General features: G+C 44.1%; 1 pseudogene; it reads left to right on the top strand.

Annotated features, from left to right (window-relative positions):
* Nucleotides 1-10,300: 10,300 nt before the first annotated feature.
* LOC123860347 (ubiquitin-conjugating enzyme E2 variant 2-like) lies at nucleotides 10,301-12,786 on the top strand (annotated as a pseudogene).
* The last annotated feature ends 8,123 nt before the right edge of the window (nucleotides 12,787-20,909 follow it).

Raw genomic sequence — 20,909 nt, 5'->3', positions numbered from 1 at the left:
AGGCGGTGGGAGAGGGAGAAGCAGGCTTCCTGCAGAGAAGAGAGCCCGCCCGATGCGGGGCTCGATCCCAGTACTCTGGGATCATGACCTGAGCCAAAGGCAGACGCGTAATGACTGAGCCACCCAGGTGCCCCTAGAAGAAAATGTTAAGTAAGTAATAGTGCAGAGGATATATGGATAAGGAAAGAAGAGTAAAGATGGACACAGGTAATAATCTGTGGAATCCTGAGGCCACCCTCAAGGCTTGGTTTTGATCTTTGGCATTGGACTCTGTGACTCTCTTAGTGGGCTGACCCTCATGGAGCATACGGCTTGGGCTTGTTGCATCCCACTGGGACTTCCTAATCCTAATCTGCTTTATCTTGGTAGGTCTGTCTGGTTTCTAGGTGCTAGCCACAATCCCTCTCAACAGAGTAAACACTGGAATTAGGTAAAAGGTGGTTTGGCAAAGGTCAAGAGAGGAAATGTCTTCAGCTGCAGTTGGTTCAGGATATATAAGGGTTGGTTGGGAAGGGATACGGAGAGGAGGATCCCCACTGCCCTCAGCACAAGACCTGGAACAATCCAGAGAGGGATTGGGTCAGTGTGCAAATTCTGAGAAAGTTCTCAGGAAAGAAAGGGTTGTTGGTTTACCAGAAGCCTGCAGCCTCGGAGATTTTTTTTTTTTTTTTCCTTCTGTGTCACAGTGAAGGTGACCTACTTCAGACTGTGTGGACCTAAGACTCTGATCTTTATGCTCTTTACCTGGGCAGGTGGCCGCATATTTCTAGGCCCTCATTAAATATGTTGTGAATTCATTCTCTTTGCCACTTCATGTGGAAACCCTTTTATAAGGAAGAGGACAGTCTACTTAGAGGGCCATATTTAGGGTTGATTGGGCACCCAGCTCTGTCCCTCCAATACTAAAAACTAAATCAGCAGCAATCTACTCCTCAATGATTGCTGGAAGTTTCTTTTGCATGATCTAGGTCACCCAGGGCCATTCCCTGGGTCAATGGATAATCAGATCCAAGACCCACAAGGCTCTAACCAGTTCTTGGAAGGGGAATTATAAACCTATCTCCTGATGTGTCCCTGCCCCCACCTCACCACCCCCAACCCCCAAATAGCTGACGCAAAAACACTGCTTTTGTGCAGTCCCCTCAAAAGCAAGGATCTTCTTGTGTTAGCTATTGTTAAGCCATAATACTTAATAGGCCAACAATGCTAAGTTATTTGGCTTGCTGATTTGAAAGTTGTATGTCCTGTGTGTTTGTTTTCAAGGTAAGAAAAACTAAAGGTTTGAACAAACATTTTTGAACAGATAATTCCTGTCACTGCCATATGAATAGTATTATGCTTAAGAACACAAGCTCTACATTCATGTTAATTTGAGTTGGATTTTCTGCCCTACCAACTTGGGAAAGTTACTTAACCTCTGAGCCTCTGTTTCTTCCTCTGTGCATGGGAATGCTGAGTCCCATATGCTGCATGGAGCAGAGATTCCTTCAGCCACACTCCATAATGAGCCTCTGGTAAGGCCTGGTGAGGGAGGCAAGCATCTCATGCAAAGCTTAGAGTAGGAACCACTCTGTAGCTGGGCTTTCAGAGACTGGCCTTGGATCCCAGGGTGTGAGTATGTGGAGCCTTTCTCTGGTGCCCATTATTCACCTGACTCAGCTGTTATTCAAGAGCTGACTTGAGCTTCTTGAGTCTACTTCTCTTCCCTGTGAACCAGTTTCTCCATCTTCCTCCTGGGTATGTTTTCTCTACCTCACAGCTTCTGCTTACTTATACCTTTACTTACTCATGCCCTCAACTCCCTCGGGCCCATCATGGCTTCTCATCTTCCAAATCCATTTTCTGCACTTGAGTGATTTCCTTTATATACCCCCAGCTTGAAATTTCTAAAAGCAAGAATTTATTTGGACAAGGCTTTTTGTGTTGTGATACCCTAAAAACTGCTGGCTGGCCAATGGATTGGTTGCTATTGGGTCCAAGTACCACCTCTGACCCAATCAAGTTGTGTGCACATGCATGTGTGTGTCTGTGTGTGCATGTGTTTGAAGATGGTTACCTTGAACAAATTGCAGCCACTGGGGCCAGCCCTCCTTCAGCTGAGGTGGTAGGCAAGGAAGTTTCCCTTAGAAGGGGTGGCAGATAGAGTGATTGATATATGTGGTAAAAAAAAATCATGTAAGTTTGTAAAGATTGAGATAAAACTTGAAGAGGATCTGGCACAGAGCTAGGACCCATAATAAATGCTCAAAAAATGATAGCTATCATTCTTTGTAATGTGAGTGTTGTTGTTATCATTATTATAATCTATCACCAGGGCAGGCTTGGTTCCAAATGTACAAGGTAATTTGTAGGCTTCTAATGGACAAGGCACTGGCCAATTCTTTTTCTTAAACATGTTTAGTTTGACTTCACTAAAGGGAGGGAGCAAGAAGGGAAGCAGGACCTCTATGTGCACAGCATCAAGGAATAAAAAAACATTCCCAGAGCAAACATGACCAGTTCCTCTTCAATTTATTTTTTAAAACCACAAATGTGATCCTTTTAGGCTCCCTAAAGTCTTTTAATGGCTTCCCATTTTTCTTAAATGAAGACAAAAACTCTTCATAAGGCCTTGCGCGGACTGCACCCCCTCTCCATCTACCAGGGACACGCATGCGCTCTTCCCAGTTTGGCCAGCACTATGAACACGCGGCTGTGGGCGCTGCAGGCACACTGGCCTACCTCCAGGGCCCAGGACGCCTTGTTCACACTGCACAAAGGGCCTTGCAACATGCCATTCTGCCTACAACACTTTTCTCCTCCCTTCCCAGCCCTTTTCCCAGTGGATGTCTGTTCCCTTTTTGGCTCTCTGCTCAAATATCAGGAAAGCTTTCTCTAGGACAGGATCTTCTGTGATATGCATTCCAGAATCAAATATTTTTGCTTTGGCCCATTGTCTCACTGATGGGATCATGTGGCTCATGTCTGCTTCTCTCACTAGACTCTAAACTCATAAAGGCAGAGAATGTCTGTTTTTGCTCACCTTTGTGTACCCCAAAGCCTGTGGTGCCTAGAACATGAAGGCACTCAATAAATATCTATTGAATAAATTAGTCAACGATAAGTTTTGTTACCAAAGGCAACTAAATGATTGCCTATCCCAGAAGCTATGACAAAACTGGAAGGTAGAAATAATGCAATATTAAGCTTTTTTTTTTGTCTTAGTTAAAAGCCCACATACAGAGCTCACCAAATTTGGCTCTGTTCTATGCCCAAAGGAAATGGCAACATATTTTTAAAAACTGTTATTATACAGGCCACATTCATTGGCCAGAATGCAATAAATTTAGAAATTAACAAATAGGGAGCTAAAATAAGTCTATGCTCCTGAAATATAAAAACACTTCTAAAGATCTCTTGGTTTATAGAGGAAATAAACTGCTTGGAACTGGACCACAATGAAAACAGCACACATCAAAGCCAATGGGATATGGCCAAAGCAATTTTCAGAAGAAAACTCTAGCCTTACATTTATTTATTAGAACATAAAAAAGATTGAGAAGAAAAACAAAAGGAAGCCAAAATAAGTGGTAAGAAATTAATCAGTTGATAGAGGAACAGAAATTAATGAAATAGAGGAAAAAATCAGCAAACTTGATCAATAAAACCACAGGTTTGTTTAAGGCAAAAAATTATTTTGCTAGAACAGTTAATAAAAAAGAGAAAATAGTAGGCAATATTAGGCGTGAAAAGGACAGATGTACACATATAAAGGGTAATTTTTAAAGGGAATGTTAGGAACAACTTTATGCCAATGAATTTGAGACCCAGATGAGATAGATGATTTTTTAGGAAAATATAAATAACCAACATTTGTTCAAGAAGTAGAAACCTTAAATGAATAACCATTAAAGAAATTAAACTATCAGTTAAAACTATACCTCCTTCCTGCCCCTGCAAAAGGCATCAGTCTCAAAAGGCTTATGCACAAATTCTTCTAAACTGTGGAAGAACAAATCATTTGTTTATGACCTTTGGGGTATAGAAGGCCTTCTTAAATCATAAAAATAAGCACCTGTAAAGAAAAGATGAATGAATTTGACTCAGCAAAACTAAAAACTTCTCTATAACAGAAGACACAATTAACAAAATTAAAAGTCAATATTTGAAGATACATATATATGCATATACATACACAAATACATTCATATATATATATACATGTGTATATATATATATATAACAAATGAATAGTACCCTGGTGCTATGGACTGAACCATGTGCCTCTCCTCCCCCCATTCATATATTGAAGCCCTAACCTACAACGTGATAATATTTGGAGATAGGGCTTTTAGGAGGTAATTCCAGTTAAATGATCATAATCTGATAGGATTGGTGGTCTTATAAGAAGAGGGAGGTCTTTCATGTTCCATACGCATGCATCAAAGAAAGGCCACATGAAGACACAGCAAGAAGACTTTGTAACCCAAGGGAGAGCTCTCACCAGATGCTCACCTGGCAGACACCTTGATCTTGGACCTTCCAGCCTCCAGAACTGGTAATGTAGACACTTGGATATGTAAATCCATAAGAAAAAAAAAAAAAAAAAACAATAAAAAAGAGAAGTCAAGATATGAACAGGAAATTCACAGAATAGATATGGTCAATAAATATAAGAAAAAATGCTTAGCAATACTCAAATCCCTTTTTAAGAACCATCATATTGGCCCAACTTTATAAAGTTGATAATCTCCAGAATTAACATGGGTATGGGGAAATAAAGTACAAATTGGTAATAGTGACTTTGGAGGTAAATGGGACCATCTTAAAATATAATAATTCCAATCTTCTGTATCTGTTCCTGGAAATTACCAGCCACACACAATATGTTTAACAAAGCATTATTTGAGAGAGCAAGACTTCTAAAGGCTAAGGTGATAGAGCTGGCAGTGTGGTCAACCAGAGGGAGGCTGAACCCAGAAGGGGCTGAGAATTGGGCAGTGGAGAATGCCAGAGAGGTTGTTGGATTGGAGAGAGGTTGTTCCAGAGAGAAGGCTGCAAAGCAGACTGCCTGAGTCACCAAGTGGCCATAGCACCCACAGGGATGCAGCTAAAATGGAATCGGGCCGGTGGCAGTTAGGAGTGCTGCAGAAACCCAGAGAGGTCAACCCAGTTATCAGACTCAGCTTCAGCTGCCAATGCCTGCAGGGCAAGCAGCCAGTAGGTGGAGAAGGGGCATCACCATGGAGACCAGAGGATCTGGATAGGACATGGCCCCAAGGACTCTGGCTCTTCCATTTGTCCAGGAAGCACCAATAGCCATGTCATCCCACTTACACCCAGAGACCATCTTAAAAAAAGGGAAAGACTAAGATACAGAGCATTTTATCCAAGAGATCTACTCTAGAAGGAACTCTTTGGATGAACAGATTAGACTACTCTTTAAATCAGATTGACTCAAGCAAATCTTCCCTCCTACTCACCAATGGATATGATTTGGTGAGAAAAAACAGATCAGCATGGAAATGACATTTTTCTTTGAATATCTGAGTTATGAGGTGAGTATATTTTGTGCTACCCTCTGCTTTTTATTTTTCTTTCATGAAAGTACATAATGCAATCTCATAGATCAAAGAAGGCATTAAAATGTTTCAATAAGCAAAATGCTGATTTCATAAAAACAAATTACAGAAAGCTCTTGCATTTTGAAAGTAAACTCCAAAGACTATGTGATGACCTCTCATTCCAAGAGCTGCACCTCAGGAGGGAAGTAAGGAGCAAGGGTGTGGGGACTGGAAAGCCCTGAGGATTCCCAAGAGGCCAGTCTTGGCTGGTGGCAGTGAGAATAGCGATTGTTGTGTTGATCCCAGTACTCTTTGTGGTGATGATTAGCGTGATATTGATCTTACTAAAGAAAGAGAAGAGAAGTGAATTTCAGAAGGTGCCTGAACAACTTCCACCCTCCTTGGAGTAAAACCACAATAATAACGATTGGAATCATGATACATGCAGATCTTACCCTCATTATCACATTGACTCTTCACTATAATCCTATAAATAACTACTATTATTATCTCCCATCTTACAGATGGGGAAGCAGAGGCTTAGAGATGGGTTGTCTGCAAATATGGCCACCAGTGCCCCCATCCCAGGATGCACATGGCCGTCCTCCCACCAAGTGTCGCTCTCTACAGTATTTCCCCTCCCCTCGAGTCTCAGCTGAGCCACAGCTGCTTTCAACAGTAGAATACATTGGAAGTGATACTGGGCCCATTCTGGTCTATGTCATAAGACGACGGGCAGTTTTCATTTTTGTTCTCTTGAAAGCCAATTGCCACGGAAAGAAGCCTCATTAACCTGTTGAGAGAGAGACCTCACAGAAAAGGAGGCCCAGTTTTTATGAGAGACTCATTAAAAAGAGAAAAGGCCAGCCAGTCTCCAGTGATTCTAGCCCTCCCTGCCGAGGGGCCAGACATGTGAGTGAGGCCTTCTTGGTTATCTGAACCCTAGCCAAGCTCACTAATGAATGCAGCCATGTGAATGACCCCAGTGGACACCATGTGGGGTCCAAGAATTGACTCAGCAGACTCACAGAATTGTAATGAATAATGAAATGGTTATTGTTTCAAGCCACTAAGTTTCAGAGTGTGTTGTTATACAGCAAGAAATATCTAAAACAAGAGGTTAGAACCTCGCCCAAGGTCATATGCCTTGCAGGTGGCAGAGCCAGGACTTGAGGCCAGGTCTTTCTGACTCCATTGCCCAAGCTCTTAACAGCTGAGTGACACTGAAGAGGAAGCTGCGTGACCAAAGTTTATACATCATTAAAGATATGGAGATTATTGGCAGAGATTGACTCCATCACCATTTATTAGAGCCAAGGTAAGAATGAGCAGGAGAAAAAGGACACACCAACTGTGGAAATGAGCTTCTAGAAGTTAGAAAAAAGGAACCTAAATTCATCAAGTATTTATTGAGCATCTGCAATGCTTGAGGCAATTTTCTAGCTGCTCTGAGGGATTCAGAAGGGCATGCACTTGATCCCAAGGAGGTATAGACTTAATTAGGGAGAAGAAAAGTGAATAACACTATTAAATGTAAAATGGTGCAGCCACTAATGAAAACAGTTGGGTGATGCGTTGGAAAATTAAAAATAGAATTAGCATATGATCTAGCGATCTCTACTTCAAGCAGAAGAATTGCTCAGACAGGTATCTGCACACCCATGTTCATAGCAGCTTATCCACAGTAACCAAAAGGTGGAGGTAACCCAAGCGTCCACCAAAAGATGAACAGATAAACCAAATGTGCTATGGACATACAGTGTAATATTATTCAGCCTTAAAAAAGAAGGTAATTCGGACACACGCCACATTAGATGGACCTTGAGGACATTAGGCAAAGTGCATTAAGCCAGTCGCAAAAGGAGAAGTACTAGAAGATTCTGCTTACATGAGATCCATAGAGTTGTCACAGTCATAAAGACAGAGAGCGGAATGAGGGAATGGGGATTTATTTTGTAATGAGTACAAAGTTACAGTTTGGGGAGATGAAAAAAGTTCTGGAGATGGATGATGGTGACTATTGCAAAACAGTGTACTTCATGCCACGAAACTGGGCACTTAAAAAAGGTTAATATGGTAAATGTTATGTATATTTTACCACATTGAAAAAGATGTGTTTATTATAAAAGAATTTAACATTATACAAGGCAGGGAGGGGTGAGGGGACTAAATGCTGGCCGAGTGGGAGGGAAGGGGGAGTGGGGGCTCATTGTGGGCCAGGCACCAAACTAGGTCCCTCCCTTCTTTGTGTTGTCCAGTCTTCCCAATAGCTTGCGGAGGTGAAGGTATTATACCTCATGCGATCAGAAAGTAAATTGATTGACTTAATTGCCTGTACAGTGTATCATAAACACAATTTGCCACAATATTATAAATTGGTTCAAAAGTTTTGAGTTAGTGTGACAGAACCAGAATGAGTATTATTTGAGGAAAGGTGAAGATGTTGAAGGGGGTGGAGATGAGTTTTGTTTCTTTTTAATATTTAAAAACTAATTCCACAGAGGAAAGTGCACCAATTTTTTAAAAGTTTATTGTTTTTTTTAATTATAAAAATAGTAAACAATTATGCAGAACATTTAAAAAGTTAGTGAAAGAAGTGGGTGCCTGGGTGGCTCAGTCGATTAAGCATCTGGCTCTTGATTTCGGCTCAGGTCGTGATCTCAGAATCCTGAGATCGAGCCCTGTCTGGGCCTCCGCACTCAGTGCGGAGTTTGCTTGAGATTCTCTCTCTCTCTCTCTCTCTCAAATAAATAATATTTTTTGAAAATAGTGAAAGAAGAAAATAGAAGCTATGCAAGATTTTGCCCCCAGAGATACATTGTTAATTTCAGTATCCATCCTCTCAGTCTCTTTTTCTCTGGATATATGGCTATTCCCTCATATTGAAAACATAAACCATGTGTATTTTTATATCCTGAGTTTAAAATCTTAATATATAAGGGAAACATTTTCCCACATCACTAAGTATTCTTTAAAACTTGCTTTGTAATGATTTGTAATGATTTGCCATCCTATAGACAGGCACACATTTTATCAAACCTCTCTTATTCAACAGAGGGTTTGCATTTTTCCTCTTTTAAGTAACACTGTCATGACCACCCATATATTATAAATCTTTGACCATATATCTGATTATTTCCTTAGAATAGGTTCCTAGAATTCCACCAAATATTGTAAAGCCACTGCCAGAGACAAAAAAAAAACAAACAAAAAAGTCCGCAGAGAGCTCTAGTTTTGAGCCAGGACGGCAAGCATGCTATTTTATACAAGGATGCATGTTTGGATTATCCTCTTAAAAATTATCTGTGCCTCCTTCGCCTCTGAGAGTTCGGATAAGTGTGTACATAACTTACTTATAGTCAGCTAAGTACGTGATGGATGTACAGTTCAACCCAGTAAATCAGTCTGTATTGTTTTATCTTGGCAGCTCACATTGCTTGGCACATAATAGGTATTCACTAAAAATGCGTTGAATGAATGTCTATTGAATGAGATCTTTCATAAAGACAGACACTCTCAGCGTGAACATGGGAACCTAAAACTGAAAATGTGAACTGATAGTGCTTCGACTCCTGGGTGTGACTCACAGGCCCAGATGGCTGCGTGCAGGATTTGCGGAGAAGCGCCGCCGTGTCCGGATCGCTGGCTGGGCGGGGAGGGGCGTGGGCTGGGCGGGGAGGGGCGTGGGCTGGGCGGGGAGGGGCGTGGGCTGGGCGGAGCTGGAGCAAATCTTCCCGCGCGGGGGTCTCTCAAAGCAGCTGCTCTCGGAGCCGGGCAGTGGGAGAGCCGGGCTTCTCTGGCGAGCCGCCGCAGCAGCGTGGGTGGCCCCAGTTGCTGGGCCTTCCTCCAGTTGTGCGCACACAGCCTACGTTACTCCTGTCTGTTTTATGTCACCGGAGCCCTGGGGATGGCAAGAAATCTGCCCCGAAGTGTAAAGCCGCCTTCTTACTGAAAGAATTTTCAGAATGGCAGCGGTGTACATGGAGGTGCCTGGAGATTTCGGAAGAGATACCCGGAAACGGCAAAATGTGAAACAAAGGAGTCCTCTGGGGTTTGGCATCCGAAATCATCGACTGCTGTCCATCCAAGAGGGCTCCGTGTGCTACAAGCCGCTGGCTCGCAGAACCTCAACAACACCTGCTCCTCGGCGTTTGCAGAGCTTGCTTCCATGGGGACGTTTCCTGTCCTGTCGCCGGGCGGGAGACTGTGGCCAGGAAGCCCATGTGGCGCAGAGGAGGCTCGGCGGATGGTGCAAAGGAAGATGGAGTGGGGATCGAGGGAACCGGGGATTCCATTTTGAGCCTTTCTAAGTGACCTGGGCCAAGTCCCTGAACTCATTCATTCACTCAAGGAACATTCAAATGTGCTACATACTAGAGCATCACCATTGAAGAGAAATACAACGCAGGCCACATGTGGAATTTAAATTCCTTTTTTTAAAAGATTTTATTTATTTATTTGACAGAGAGATAGAGAGCGCACAAATAGGCAGAGAGGCAGGCAGAGGGAGAAGAAGAAGCAGGTTCCCCGCTGAGCAGGGAACCCGAGGCGGGGCTTGATCCCAGGACCCTGGGACCATGACCTGAGCCTAAGGCAGACACTTAACGACTGAGCCACCCAGGCGCCCCTGGAATTTAAATTTCTAGCAATGACTTTTAAAGAAGTAAAAAGAAAGAGGTGACATTAATGTTCATGTGTTATTGAACCCAATTATGTTAATTTTTTAAAAAAGATTTTATTTATTTATTTGTCAGAGAGAGAGCACGTGCACAAGCAGGGGAGCGGCAGGAAGATGGAGAAGCAGGCTCCCGGCTGAGCAAGGAGCCTGACATGGGGCTTGATCCCAGGACCCTGGGATCATGGCCTGAGCCGAAGGCAGCCACTTAACCGACTGAGTCACCCAGGTGCCCCTATTGAACCCAATATATTCAAAATATTACCACTGTATCATGTAATCACTATAAAAAATCATTCATGAGATTTTTATCTTTACCTTTTTTTCCATATCAAGTCTTCAGAATCCCATATGTGTTTTACATTTAAGGGCACATCTCAATTCAGATGCTAAGCTTTCATTGGAAATAGTCAACCTGTACTTAGATTTCATCAAGTTGACAGTTGGAGAAGTAGATGCACATACTGAGTTGTTCCAAATAGACTTAAAAGTTTTCCAATAAGGGCTGCATCGGGCTGCAGGAGAAGATCGTGGTCTCCACAGGAGTTAAAGTTCCTCTAATCTTCGCTTGTTGGAAGAACTTGAAGAAGAACAAAAAGGAGTAGGCGATGGTGCAGTTAGCTGGGGCCTTGAAGATGATGACAAGATGACACTTACAAGGTGGACAGGCATGATTATTGGGCCACCAAGGACAGATTCTGAAAACAATATATAGCCTGAAAGTAGAATGTGGACCTAAATACCCAGAAGCTCCTCCATCAGTTAGATTTGTAACCAAAATTACTATGAATGGAATTAATAATTCCAGTGGAATGGTGGATGCACGGAGCATACCAGTGTTAGCAAAATGACAAAATTCATAGAGCATTAAAATTGTACTTCAAGAGCTAAGACGTCTCATGATGTCCAAAGAAAATATAAAGCTTCCACAGCCACCAGAAGGACAAACATACAACAATTAATTTTAGTGGATCTCAAACTTGTCTTAAATCAACAACCTTCTATTCATGTTAATGTCTTGATTAAATATCACAATACAAAATACCCACACATTAAGTAAAATAATTCTAGCTGGTAAACATGACCTGGACATTTGAAGAATATATTTAATATATGTACACCGTTATGTTTTCAGGTTACAGGAGGAAAAATGCAGCACAATTTTTTTTCTCCTGTTAAGGCCCTATCATTTATTTTTTTAAAAAGATTTTACTATTTATTTGACAGAGAGAGACATAGCGAGAGCGGGAACACAAGCAGGGGGAGTGGGAGAGGGAGAAGCAGACTCCCCACTGAGCAGGGAGCTCGATTCGGGGCTCGATCCCAGGTCCCTGGGATCATGACCTGAGCTGAAGGCAAACTTTTAACCAAGGCGCCACAAGGCACTATCTTTTAAGCATAAACCTGGAGTACTCAAAATAGAATTCAGGTTTACAAGATGAAAGCATGGAGAGAAGAGTCAGATGCTGTGGAAGCATATGTGTTTCTGAAAAGTAAAAAAAAAAAAATCTCAAGAAGGAAAAACAGAAATGGCATGCTTTATCCATCTTGCTTTAGTGAAAGAGCTTCGGTTGAAATTGTCTGAAGTAGCAGGTACAATGAATATTGTCACAAATTGTGTTAATTTTTGAAGTGGTGTGGGTGCTACTAGTAGAATAAAAAATATGTTCAGGATTGTTTTGATACCTGTATTTATAATAAGGTGTGGGGGAGGTGGATGAATTTCTGTTAAAAGCCGTTCCTGTGTGTTACATGTAACAGACATGGTAAATATTTGTTTACAGTCTTTGTTTGACAAACCATGCATTTGAGTGAAATCAACAAAAAGGAAATAGGTGTATGGATATGTGATTTTGAGATTAAAGTTAGTCTTAAAATGTAAATAAAATGTGGAACCTGTCCTCAGAAACTGTGCCATTTCTATTATATTGATGTATATGTACAGTACCTTGCTGAGGTAGCAAAAATTGGAATTATTGTAGCTATTCATCTATAAACACCTTTTATTATTATCCTATTTTGTATACTTCTTGTGAATTGGAATTTGCAGAGTATTTCAGAGAACAAATTACTTAATTAGTTTAATTTCTTCTTTGGAGAAAGAGGAATCCCAGGTATTATGTTTTGAATTTTAGTTTACCAGAAATATTATTTAAAAATGTTTGAATTCTAGCAATTCTTATAGAATTATAAGTTACAAATTATCCAAATACACATTCCATTTTTTTTGTAATAAAAAGAAGTTTTCCAATAACTGAATTGGATTTTAAACTTAAATTAATTAAAATCTAATGCAATTAGAAATTCAGTTGCTCACTCTCCTTTGCCAAACTCCAAATACTCAGTCACTGTATGTGTGGCTGGTGGCTACCGTATAATGCACACTTCTGGAGTTCAGGATGCAGACTTATTTAAGACATTGAACTCTGTCCTCTAGATTTCAATCCAGTAGGGACTTCAGGCAAAAAAGCGAATAATTACAGTATAAGAAGCCCTGTTATCTAAAGCAGTTGGGTCTAGAGATTGTTTGGTTCCCTTTGAGCCAGTCTAGTTAAGGAGGAGAGTCGTAAAAAGGGTACCTCATTTTAATATCTTTTAAACTTAAAACATATAAAAGTACATTTATTCACCGATTTAATGGTGAAATTAACCCCAAGGGGTTTCTCTGAATAAGGATTTACTGGCTGGTGTTTTGAGTTACCTCTCTCTTGCAAAAGTCAGATCCATTTTGCAGGAAAAATAATTTTCCAGAAATGGGGAAAAAATTCAGAGTTGTAAATGAAGGCCAAGGTCAGGGGCTGTAGGTTATAACAAAGGAAGAAGCTGGCTGCAGCCCCTGGAGAAGTCACAGGAGCCGGCACCGTCCGCACTGGTTGAGTGAGGCGATGCTCTTCCCTGTCTGCTCCTCCATCACCCCCACTCCCTCCTCTGCCAAAGAGAAGTCTGGTTTTATTCAGAAAGTGAGGAGAGATCCCTTGATCTCATGGCAGCTGGCCGTCTACCCCAGACTGAGGGGATGAATCATGAATGGCTTAAATCTTTGCCAGTAATTCGCTAGAGGTAAGCCTATGATTCAATTTTGGCCAATGAGATTTCAGGGAAAAGGGCTGGAGAGTCCGCCAAAGACGTTTCCTCTTAGAGGGGAAGCTAGACCCTCGGGAGGAGAATGTCCTTGGCCCTCGCCCCTTTCTTCATGCTTGAAATGCAGTTCTGTGGGAATTGCAGCCACGATCTTGTGACCATGGGGAAATTAGCCTTAGGACATGCAAAAAATTCCACCGCAGTTGGCAGAGTGAAGGAAACAGCTTGGGCCCCACACGATGTATGTGGGAAGTGATAGCAACCACGGACTTCTTGTTTTGTGAGATAATTAAACTTCTTTACTGATGAAGCCACTGTTAATCAAGCTTTTTATGATGGAAGGTGACTGCATCCTAAGCCTACATTTTTGTTCTCCAAGCCACAGAACACACCTTCCAGGGAGGTACCACGAAAAAGATACCACACAGCCTCCGAAACACACCATGACAGGCCAGTCATCCCAACACCCAGAAACCAGATGTTTGTGACTGAGTCGTATTCTTCTCTCGTTTTAGGAAAACAGCAAAGACGTCCCTTACTGATTTTCACTTAAGACAGCTCTTCTACAGTTTGTCATATGTAATGAGAACCCACTGGGAACCGTCACTAAGCGTGATTCCTCTTTTCCTTTACAATCTTACCTATTCATCAGGGTTCCCTGAGTCTCCCGTTCTCTGTCAACCCTCTGATTCCCTCTAGCCCCCAGGGGTGTTTCCTCATGAGGACACACAGTACTTATTTCATTGGTACTTAATCATATTCCCTTGCAGCACCTTTTGTTTCTTTATCCTAACTTCCCTTTTCTGTGTCTAACTATCTTGAGGGCACGTACTATGTGTTATACTTCTTTTTATCTTCCATGGCATCTAGTACCAGGCAGGCACTTGGCTGGTATTCAGAATATCTGTAAAATAGGTCAGTGAAGGAATGAAAGAATAAGGGAGATCATCTCACTCTTTTGATCATAGAATGGTATTTACCTTAAATAGTGCTAGGCAGCTGTGAATTAATGATCTGGATTATTATGACTGCATTTTATAAGACCTGAGTCTGACACAGATTCTTATGTTCAACACCAGTCTTTGACTCAATATTTTCCCCTATTTCTTAAGACCCTTACCAGTTTTAGATTCATAATATTCTTCACCGCTTGACTGATGCTTTAATTTTCCCCCTATATTTCTCTTACTCAGATTGCAAAGGACTTATTCTGAACCACTTTCTATTCCTTTCCTGAAACTTCTCTCTTCCCACATTTCTGCCACCCAGGGACAAGAATCCTTTGAATACTCCTTGTGACCTACTTTTCACGACCCCCTCCACCTCCCAAACTTGACAGCCTCCGAAGGCCTGGACAGAGGGAAGAAGCCTGGCTGTAGCATCTAGAGTTGGTTCAGAATGGGACCAAAGCGAGCATGGGGTGTTCTGCTCGGGGCAGCCAAGAATTGAAACAGACTAAATCCCCAGCGAGTGCTAGCAGTACAAACAGAGGGAGCCAAGGGCCAACACCAGTTTCTGGAGGCAGACAGAGGGGTCAAAGGTCAGCAGCTCTGCAGAAGTTGGAATGAAGTGGAAACAGGCTGGAAAAGGAGCAAGGAGGGTCCTGGGCATTTCCAAGAAGAGTCCGGAGTGGCCTCACTTCCCGTTAGCAGTTAGAAGCCACATGGCACACACAAAAGAAAGGGGACACTTCCTCCTGTCCCCTTTTCATTTCCCAGCCCCACATCTTTATAGGTTCTTCTGTGTATTAAACAAAGTTAATGCCCTCCATATCCTCTGAGGACTGGGTTGTCCCAGCGTCAGCTGGCTACTTGCCAGGCTGCCTGCACATTTGCAGTTGAAGGACCCTGTCACTTTGGACCCTTCCAAGGACCCCAGTAGGATGGTGGTTTCCCTAGGCTGCCTGCTTTCGGGAGCGCTTCTGACATGCCTGGTCTCAGCGGGAAGTAGACAAGGAGGGGGAAAAAATTGAAAGGCAGTAAAATGTGGACAGCAAAATGCTAGTGTAGAGGCTACTTAGAAAAACAAACAGATCTATATGTAGTCCTAGAACAAGAGCAATGTCCAGAGGGCAGCCAGAAGCCCAGTGGAGCAAGTAAAAGGTAACAGACAGCAAGCGGCAAGCAGCAACTGACTGATGGCTCAGAGCAGGCAGGAGGTAGTCTGAGCAATGACACAGGGATGGAGCGAGACCCACAGAGCGTTGAGAAGAGATGGAACAATGCCAACAAAGACTTAGGGGTAAATGGGGGCAGCAGAGGGAAACATGACAAAGCTTCCTATCTGCCATAGATTCCAGATAAAGTTCCAGATCCAAAAGACAGATTGGGTCATCTAGGAGGGAGGGAGGAGGAAGGGAATGGATTTTTCAGTACATTGCTTAGAAAACTTCTGATTTCCTTTTTATAAAGATGAGCTCAACATGAGATCCCTGGAGAGCTTGTCACTGCTGCTGGCAGCTGTCATAGTCCCTTAGGAATGGTGAGGACTTCTAGAACTTCTAGGCCTGCCTCGACTCACTGGGGGACTCCCTGAGGTCTTAACTATCTACTCCTGGTGGCCCTGGACTGTGCTGACTGCTGCAGTGACAGAGGAATGAGGCAGGGACAAGGGAGAATTCTAGTTCCCGAGGACCCCCCGGAAGACTTTGGTCTATAAGGCAAGTTTTCACTGGCTGGAAAGGCTGTCAGTCTAGGCCTAGAGATTGCTCTCCAGCGGGCATCATGATTGCTTTGATGGGATAAGATAAGGCTGTCCACGTAGGAGACAGTGACTCTCCTTATTGGTACCAGGAAACCTCTGCGAAGCCATGGGATTGTTTTGGTATGCAAGGCTCAGCACTTCTTTGGCATTTAGCCTCCCTCCCCTCCCTTGACCTTCTGCCACATCCTCTGGCCCATTTCCAATCCTGGATCATTTCTCTGATCCACTTTCTCCACCTCACCCTGGAGCCCCCTGAGCCCAGCATGTGGTCTGCCAGGCGCCCATCTGCCTGGGTGCTTACAGACACCCTACTGGCCTTCTAACGATTTCTCATCCATTTCAGAGCACACTTGCCAGCTATTTCTTTACTCCCTGCCCTCAAATGAGCTTGATTTTATAAAAAGGAGTTCTGGCTTTTTCTACCCCCTCTCCTCCAACACACACACACACACACACACACACACACACACACACACCATCCCCCCCACCCCCCCTCCCCCACTCCCACCACCTCCACCAGCCCTACCACCCCCCCCACCAGCCCCCCCACCACCACACACCCCCCCACCACCACACCCCCCCCCCCACCACCACCTTTACCTGTCTCTGTCCTTTGATCCTCTTCCCTCCCATTGCGTTCTTCTCCACAGCTGCCAGGAATCCTCTCTCCTCAAGCTCCAACCTCACCTTCACCCCTGCCCCTGCTCTGGTCAGCAGATGACATCACCTCTACTTAAGGAATTAATAAGTCATCTGATATCCTCTGCTTTTCAGAGGCCTGTGACTTTCCTCCTTCTCTTCCCTTGGTTCCTAGCCACAGAACCCACCCCCCCACCCACTGGACCCAGCGCCCTCCTGACCCACAAACTGTCACTCCTTGCCCCAAACCCCTATATTCCTCAACAGTCCCTCTGCTCTCCTCCTTTGCATGAAAGGTATTCAACCCTAGCGGCGCTTCACATCGCCTGAGGTGTGATGTGAAGGTATGGACATACTCAAAACAATTGAAAACAGGGTCTTTTTTTTTTTTTCATTTTCTTTTTTCTTTTTTTTTTTTTAAAGATTTTATTTATTTATTTGACAGAGAAAGACACAGCGAGAGAGGGAACACAAACGGGGAGTGGGAGAGGGAGAAGCAGACTCCCTGCTGAGCAGGGAGCCCGATGCGGGACTTGATCCCGGGACTCCAGGATCATGACCTGAGCGGAAGGCAGCCGCTTAACCAACTGAGCCACCCAGGCGCCCGAAAACAGGGTCTTAAAGAGATATGACACTGATGTTTACAGCCACATTACTTACAATCGTCAAAAGGTGGAAGCAACCCAGGTGTCCATCCGTGGATAAATGAATAAACAAAACGTGCTGTATGCATACAATGGAATATCATCCAGCCTGAGACAGGAAGGATATTCTGGCATACACAACTCGGGTAGACACTGAGGTCATTATGCTATGTGATATGAGTCAGTCACAAAAGGAGAAACACCAGATGATTCTGCTTATCTGTGGTACTGAGAGCAGTCAAATTCATTGAGACAGACAGTGAAATGGTGGGGGCCAGGGGCTGGCAGGAGACTTGTTGTTTGTGTTTCAGTTTTGCAGGAGGAGAAAAGTTCTAGGGTGGCTAGTCATGATGGCTGCACAACAATGTGAATGCACTCAATGCCACAGAGCTGTAGACTTAAAAATGGGTAAAATGGAGAAAAAAAAAAGCTTAAAATGGTAAACTTTATAATATGTATATTTCACAGCAATGTTTAAAAAATAAATTAAGGGGCACCTGGGTGGCTCAGTCGGTTAAGCATCTGCCTTGGGCTCAGGTCATGATCCCAGAGTCCTGGGATCTAGCCCCACATTGGGCTCCTTGCTCAGGGGGGAGCCTGCTTCTCCCTCTGCCTCTGCCCCTCCCCCTGCTTGTGTGCTCGTGAGCGCTCCCTCTCTCTCTCTGACAAATAAATAAATAAAATCTTTTAAAAAGTTAAAAAGGAAGGATGCCCTTTCTCCACCCAGATCCCTACATCAGAATCTCCAGAGTGGAGAATATTTCTCAGTCCTCCACCGGCCCTTGGCTCTGCCCCGGGCACTGTGTGAGGGGCTGGGGATGCAGATCTGCAGCACATACCATCCCCTCCTTGCAGAGCTCATGGCCTTGGCCTTGCAAAGGGAAGGAGCGCTATCTGTAGAGTTACAAGATGGACGAGTGTGGAGGCTGTATGGGAAATGAGAGCACAGCTCTCACCCCTGGGCTCAGAAGGGAGAGGTGGGCAGCACTGAGTGATTTCTACCTGCTCACAGTTACAGCCTCTGCTCTTTCACTCACTCCTTGCACCTGGACGGTCAGCTCACTCTACTGAAACATTTGACGGGTTTAAATGCCCCTGCCCTTCCCCCACCCCTCATGTATACACGCATCTTGTTGAAGGTTTATCCTAATTGCCAAGGACTAAGGCATGTTGCATGCGGCAGAGGTAATGGTGTGGGTTTAGCCAGCCTTGTTCCATCTTCCTCCTCCTGGGTGCTCAGGAGCTGCCTCCCTGTGAGGTGGCGGCCGTGTGCCTAGGTTCTGGCACATGGGGTGTGCGGAGAAGTGATGCAGGCCACTCCTAAGGCAGACCCTTAAAGCTCCCCAGCCCCCATGCTCCAGCTCCCTCCCCCTCTTTCTGGGTGTCAAGGGCAACTCTTGCTTGATGGGGACCAGCCACAGAGAAGGGTCTCCTGACCAGCACTGGTCTTTCTGTGAGTGGGAAAACAAACCTTTACCAGGTTAAACCAACTGAGAATTTGGGGGTTTTTTTCTCTTGCAGCTGCTGGCTTTAAATATCCGAGTAGTTCTTCATTTCTGTTCATTCATGCAGTCAACACTTTTCTAGCACTGACGGTTATGCCTGGAAATGTAGCTGTGAGTATTCTCGCCAATCCCCCATGTTCTCTTCAGAATCCAGCTCCTCCTGAGATTTGCTCTCTCTGCGTTGTGGTCACAAGGCTTTCTGTTGTGTTTGCTCTTACCTCCATGGTTTCATTCTCCTCCTCCCTCATTAAAAAAAAAAAAAAGCATTTCCCAGCATTTCACCCTTGGTGTGTCTCCTTGTCTAACTCTGAGTTTCAGGGCAAGGAAAGGGAGCAGGAGTGGGTTTGGAGAACCTCATTACCGTAATGCAGATGTGACACCTGGAAAAGGAGAGGGGAAAGGAGGAGGATCGGGGAGGACACGCCCCAGGCTTGCCGGGCAGCTCCCGAAAAGGTGCTGATCAGGCTGATGAGCTTCCAGAGCAAAGAGTACCTGTTGAGCAGGAATGATCTGGCTCTGGTAGCTTTGTCAGGCTCTGCCACTGGCGGGGAGCAGCCTGGGGAGTGGCAGCTCAGCGGGAACACTGCTTGGATCCTGGAGGGGCAGCAGCTGGAGGCTGTCAGCTCCTGTAAGCCTCACATCTGGTTGTCTGGAGGGAGATCCGAGGGTGCATTCCTCTGGCTGCCACATGCATCTCCTTCCTATCTTTTGTTCACACTATTTTTCCTCTTAGAAGCTCCAGCATGTCCACAGCATGTCCACAACCGCTTGACATCCTGGGGGGTCAAGTGCGAGACCGACCATCTGGGAGCGCGTACTTGGGATACGTGGCTCAAGCTTGGCCGACTTTGCGAAGCCGTTCTCCCCGCACGCACCCCCATCCTGTAGTGGTTGTTCTCCCACAACCATCTCTACACTTGCCAGATTCTGGGGGCTTTTAAGTCTATTCTTCCCAATGGTTTGCAAGCATTACTATACTATTTGTCTTTGCCTCCCTGTGGCGTGATACTGTATGAGATACACAGTAGGGCTCTTATGAAGACCAAATGAAATAATGCAGGTAATCAACTTAGTATTGTTAGCACAATTCCCATAATGACCCTAAGGAGCAGGTGCTGCTGTGGTCTCCATTTTATAGAGCAGAAAACAGCAGTCTGCACTCTGATGGGGTGCTTAAGTAACAAGATATTTTCACGCAGCAGGGTCAACATTTTTGAGTTCTGACTATGCTCAGTTACCATGCTGGTCGGTTTACCTATATTATCTTATTTATTTCTCACAACAAGCCAAGCCCCCATGTTTTATAAACGAGGAAAACAAGGCCCAGAAAGTAAAGCATCTTGCCCTAAGGTCATAAAGATAGTTAACATCTATAGGTTTCAAATTCAAATCCAAATTCTGTATGTTGGTATTTCACTACACCATCTCCTTAGTATGTATATGTCTGACCAACCAGATCGTAGGTGAGCTGAGGGCAGTGTTCGTCAACACTCCTGGTGAAAGCCCATCTCCCAAAGCTGCAGAAACATTCAATCGGTACATTTTGGTTCATTGATTATTCCTTCCACATTGATTATTCCTTCCACATTGAATGAATACCTACAATCTCAGACAGAAAGGTAAAGCACAAATTGTAAGTAGGAAATACTGTTATAGGATCTCCTAAATTATACTATACCTAGTCCCACATGTACGATAAGCTATATTACAGCACAGAGAGTGGGAATGCAACAGAAGGAGCAATCAACTGGTCCATTCGGTGCCCTTCCAAAACACCATGTACACATGCCCGAAACAAAACTACCCCAGAAAACATTCTGTTTAGCAGTGGCCTAGCTGGAAACATAAGATTAGCAAGCAAAACGTTCAGAAGAGGCCTCTCTTGCCCTCCATGGATTGCAAAATGCTGTAAACAGATCTCTAGCAATGTTTTCAACTGCAGATCCAGGACAAGGAGCCTGCCAGGAGACAGCTGCGTCCTCCGCTGACTCTTACTCATTACTGAGCACTTCTCCCCTCCAGACCACAGCAGCAGGAGTAAATAACCTTCCTCCAGAGGAGGCCCCGAGGGAGGCTGAAGTGTGAACAGGACGTAGAAGGACCAGAGACGGGAGTGCTA

This window comes from Mirounga angustirostris, unplaced genomic scaffold, assembly GCF_029215605.1.
Source record: "Mirounga angustirostris isolate CCGP_5_RB_7025 unplaced genomic scaffold, mMirAng1.0.hap1 SCAF_4, whole genome shotgun sequence".
NCBI lineage: Eukaryota > Metazoa > Chordata > Mammalia > Carnivora > Phocidae > Mirounga > Mirounga angustirostris.
The sequence above is the reverse complement of the archived record's forward strand: the minus strand, read 5'-3'. Positions and strand labels throughout refer to the sequence as shown.